Genomic DNA, 5,755 nt, shown 5'->3' on the forward strand with positions numbered 1-5,755 from the left:
TTCCCCCCATTGTTGCCTAGATAGCTATTAGCCAATAATCAGTCTTTGTGATCCTCTAATTATTTAACCTGATAATTAACTCAAAATAATTTTAAAAGTGCTCATTTTAAAAAGGAAAGTATTTTCCCCACTCTTGTTATTCCTTCATTTTTAGAAATGCTTCTGGGCATCTAATCTTTTTTTTTCCTAATTAAAGAAGAACAAAGAGGTTGATTTCATCCCTTGTGTCCTTCCAAAGGACAATTCCAGGTTGATGTTGCCTGTAGGAAGTGACAGGTATCACTTTGTTGATATTCTTAAATTCTCCGTAAGGCTTACTATATGAATAATTCCATCAGAAGCCATTTTGTGAATGCACCCACTGAATGTTTTCAAAATGCCAATGCAATCCCCAACTCATGATTTGCTCCAAGAGTCTCAATTCTGGAATAAAATCACGAATCAATATGAACCCTTGAGGTTTTTTTTATCAGTAGTTATCAGTTATCATAAAGGAAAGGAAATGTTATATATAATATAATCTTCATGCTGTTCATACCTCCTGAGTAATCAAATTCCTCCTCCATTATGCAAAAAGTGTTTGCTTGCTTAGAACAGTTCAAATCCGTGGATAAGGTGGACAACCCAGAGCACTCTAATTGAAGAGAAAATATAATTATTAAAAGAAAACGGACTTCTGACCATCAAAATGGCTGAAAGGAATTGTGTTCTTGGGGAATTCAAAGCCACTGTCGGTTTGCCATTCGCACAAAACAAGTGTAGCCCTTCCTACCTTTCAATCAAGCAATAAAATTTATTTACAGTTCAAAACCAAAGGAATCAAAAGACCAGAAGACCAACAACCATTAAAAGGGAATTTTAAAAAATAAGATTGATTTTTCGGAAAGATAGCAAGTAACAATTAATAGCATGAGATTAGAAAAAAAATAACAATAGCAATAGCACTCTGTAGAGTTGACCTGATGAAATAACTCATGGATTAAAAGAGTTAAACCATTTTTTATGGATCTTAGTTATTAGCTGGGAGCAGGTGAATGAACAGATTTCCTTATCTTTAAATTTTGCTCTAAAACAAAATGCTCCAAACACTGTTTAAAATATTTCGATGTTCCTAGCTGTTTTATAGCAATTAGCACTTAGACGTGTATACCACTTCATAGCACTTTACAGCCCTCTCTAAGTGGTGTACAGAGTCAGTCTATTGCCCCTAAAAATCTAACTCCTCATTTTACCGACCTTGGAAGGATACAAAGCTGAGTCAACCTCGAGTCGGTGAGAATTGAACTGCTGGCAGTTGGCAGAATTAACCTGTACTACTGCATTCTAACTACTGCTCCATCACGGCTCTTCAATAACAACAACAGCAGCAGCAGCAGCAGCAGCAGCAACAACAACAACAACAACAATAATAATAGTAATAATAGTTGGAAGGGACCTTGAAGGTCATCTAGTCCAACCACTGTTCAGGCAGGAAACCCTATATCATATTAGACAAATGGCTGTCCAATCTCTTCTTAAAAGCCTCCAGTGTTGGAGCATTCACAGCTTCTGGAGGCAGGTTGTTCCACTGGTTAATTGTTCTAACTGTCAGGAAGTTTCTCCTTAGTTCTAGGTTGCTTCTCTCCTTGATTAGTTTCCATCCGTTGCTTCTTGTCCTGCCTCCAGTTGCTTTGGAGAACAGCTTGACTCCCTTTTCTTTGGGGCAGCCCCTGAGATATTGGAACTCTGCTATCATGTCCCCCCTTCTCTTCGTTAAACTAGACATACCCAATTCCAGCAACCGTTCCTTATATGTTTTAGCCTCCAGTCCCCTGATCATCTTTGTTGCTCTTCTCTGTACTCTTTCTAGAGTCTCAACATCTTATTTACTTCGTGGTGACCAAAAGTGGATTCAGTATTCCAAGTGTGGCCTTACCAAGGCATTGTAAAGTGGTATTAACACTTCACATGATCTTGATTCTATACTTATTAAGATTGACTGAAGTCAGATATGAGAAGATTGTTATCATACCGTACTGGGAAAAAAAATTGCTGCTAAATTGAGTTCTGTTATGGGGCAGAAGACCCTGCTAGTTTAGCTGACCCCATACTAATTGGCTCCTAGTCCTACTCTGGTCTCAAAAAGAAACGTTTTGCAGATAATAAATTACTCCAACACAAACTCTGCCTTTACCGCAGACGTACCTGGTGATAATGGGAAGAATCTCCAGATGGAACCAGCTGGTCTCTTTGGGAATCTAAGGATGAGATCTTTTTTCAGTGAATCCCTTTAGTTGGCACTTGATGCAGTTACAGTCAGAAAGAGGAACTGAGCTTGACCCAGCTGCAAACTTTCTGAGAGAAATAAGAATAACTTGTCTGATGTTCTTCTCTGAATTTTGCAACTTTGCAGAAAGCATGCAAAAGAAGCAGTTAATGATATAGTCATATCTTAAAGAAGAATCAACCAAAATGTACCAGCCTGAGATGCAGATTAACATGGATCTCAAATTCCTGGAAACGAGACACTTAGAGGAAGAGCATCTCAAGGTAGCCATTGTTAACTGTGACAGCAATTTCCTTTTATTATTTATTAAGTTTGTATGCTGCCTATATCTCCATTAAGGTGACTCTGAGTGGCTTGTTAAGCTAATGCTCCAAGAAACAATGTAGGCTTCCACCATTTTGATCATTTAGTCCTGTGTGTCAATCTTGCTGGTGAGGATATATATTTAACCAAATGCAGTCTTTCTTCTGGTTGGTTCAACCAAACAGACAAAACCTGGAAGGACTTTTTTTGTGTGTGTCTAGAAGGAGAAGATTCCTGGAAGGAGCAATAGGTCCCCATGGCCTATGGGGAAGATACTGGTGGGTCTCTTTCTTTCTACTTTCCTTTGACATTCTCTTAAAACAAGGTAGTGTCAGGAGCAAGGAACCAAGAAAGACACAGAGGTTTACTCAGATCAGTTTCTTTATTGTTGCTAACCCATTGGCAGGAATCTTGCCAGACTAAAGCACAATATGCATAACTATTATATATACTCTGTGAAAGGCTGCAGGAGGGTCCACTCTGTGCCTCTTCCTTCATTCCAAGGATTCTTGGTCGACGTGCCTATTACTCCTTGGCGAAGACCCCCTCCCTCCTGTGATAATGTACATCCCACCACATGTGGTAAATCCGTAATACCTTTCCCTTATCCCATTAACCATAATGGATGAATATTAAAATGCATGAAAATGTAGCAGAAGAGCAGGCAAAACTAGTGGAGAGGGAGAGTTAAGTAAATAATCAGCCTACAGTTGTTATGTTATGATCCATATTCAGCTGATTCGGATTTGAACTTTAGGTGACAAGATTCTTGTGTGTAAGCTTGAGCAATCACTGTCTTACACCAGGGGTTGGACTCTGACCCTAAAGAAACTGCACCACATGAACCAGAAGAATTTCAGCCCCAGGAGGCACCAAGACAGGAATCACCAGAAGCTTATTAGGAATAGAAACTAATCAAGGAGAGAAGCAACCTAGAACTAAGGAGAAACTTCCTGACAGTTAGAACAATTAACCAGTGGAACAACCTGCCTCCAGATGTGGTGAATGCTCCAACACTGGAAGTTTTTAAGAAGAGACTGGACAGCCGTTTGTCTGAAATGGTATAGGGTTTCCTGCCTGAGCAGGGGGTTGGACTAGATGACCTCCAAGGTCCCTTTCAACTTTATTATTATTATTAAGATCAGATAGTGAAATATTGCATCCAAACCCTGGGCCTCCGGGATTAGAGCAGAGAGCAAAGAAAAGAAGCTCAATGAGGCTCCTTGCCAAGCAGAGATCAACTCCCTTAATTGAAACAAGTTGCTGCAATCTGATTTAAGAGAGAGTACTGACCAGTCCAGTTTTTGTGATGGAAACAACTATTTCATGCCCTGCCCTGGTGTGTTGCTCTAGTGTTCTAGAATTGCAGTCGTAAATCATAGTTATAATTAAATGAGGCACCACGTGACTCCTTGTTCAACAACAAGAATCCCAGCACTTCGAGTTGCAATTGTTAAATGATCGCTCAAGACATTAAATCGAGGGATTCCCAGGTAAGAATCATTCACCCCACCGATCTCACTTCCATCTACGTTCTTTTGGACACATTGCACAATGACAGTCGCGGGGGCAGCTCCAGGTTCCACTACCACACAGGTGACCTTCAGTGCCAAGATGTCTTTTCAAGATGGCAAATCTTTCCTTCTGTATGTAGACTTCAGAAAAGAAAATAATTCTTGAAGAACACAACAAGCTTCTAAGTTTCTTTATTGCTGTTTGTCAATAGAAAGGAATCTTGCCAGAGTAAAGCACACTCAGCATATCTATCAGATAAATCCTAAGAAGGTTTTAGAGAGGATCCCTTCTGAGCCTCTTTCTGCATACCAATGACTCAAGGACTAATTTGCCTTTTAGCTCTTTGAGAAATAGGCCTTCCCTGCTGCAAACATTCCTCCAATTCCATAACACAAATCAAATGAAATATTTATTTTGGTCATAGACCAGCATAAAAAGGGTAGAATGCAAAGAAAAGCTGAAAAATTATTTCTATTATTTCTATTTCTATTTCAGCCTAGCTATCTCTATCTCTCCCTCATCTATCATCATTCTATCATCACCTCTATCTATCTATCTATCTATCTATCTATCTATCTATCTATCTATCTATCTATCTATCTATCTATCTATCTATCTATCTATCTATCTATCTATCTATCTATCTATCTCTATCTATCTATCTATCTATCTATCTATCTCTATCTTTGTCATCTATCTATCTATCTATCTATCTATCTATCTATCTATCTATCTATCTATCTATCTATCTATCTATCTATCTATCTATCTCTATCTTTGTCATCTATCTCTATCTATCTATCTATCTATCTATCTATCTATCTATCTATCTATCTATCATCGATCTATAGAATACACACAAGCACACAGACATAAAAAAACCTTTTAAAAAACCTCTGTTCCAAAAGTAACCATACATACAGAATATAAACCAGATGAGGTTTGGGATTGAGAAGGAAGGTCTACTAAGGTCCTTCTATTCTAGAACGTTGCCAGGTGAGGTTGGTGCCACCTACAAATAAGAACTTGAAATGCCTATCAAAGATTGGCAGGAAGGGAGTCTTAAAATGATAGAAGCGATATATCTTTAGTCAAGAAAGAAAGCCACTAAGTAATGATTATTAATAATGAAATTTTATTTTAAAATATAATTGAATTATATTATGTCTGAAATTTTTCAGGATCAAAAATGACACATTTCATTTCAAGAAACCGTAACCTCTATGGCAGATTTTCCCCTTATCTTTCATCTCCATTATATTTATATAAATGTGCATATCACAAAGAAAGATGCGTAAGATAAATTACACATTTTTAAAAATTCCTTCAATAAGACTTATTCCCAACAGTAGTAATAATGAAATAAAAAGGAACTATATTTATTTATTTATTTATTTATTTATTAATCGCATTTATACCCCGCCCTTCTCCTAGAGGACTCAACGAATTACTAAAACATTTCCGGTAACCAAGTGCTTCAATTGAAAAATACAGACATATCAATACTTCCTGCTTCCATATCTTTCTTTTTAAGTACTTTGCTCAGTAAATTCTATTCATTCTGTATCTTCTTAAGGAAAGCATGTTTTATGTCCCAGATAACCCTGTAGCATCAAATATTGTATATGCAATATTTACGACCCTTCACAACTGGTCTTCCTTCATGGTTTG

Source organism: Protobothrops mucrosquamatus, unplaced genomic scaffold, assembly GCF_001527695.2.
Source record: "Protobothrops mucrosquamatus isolate PMUCROS unplaced genomic scaffold, P.Mucros_1.0 scaffold2441, whole genome shotgun sequence".
NCBI classification, from domain to species: Eukaryota; Metazoa; Chordata; class Lepidosauria; order Squamata; family Viperidae; genus Protobothrops; species Protobothrops mucrosquamatus.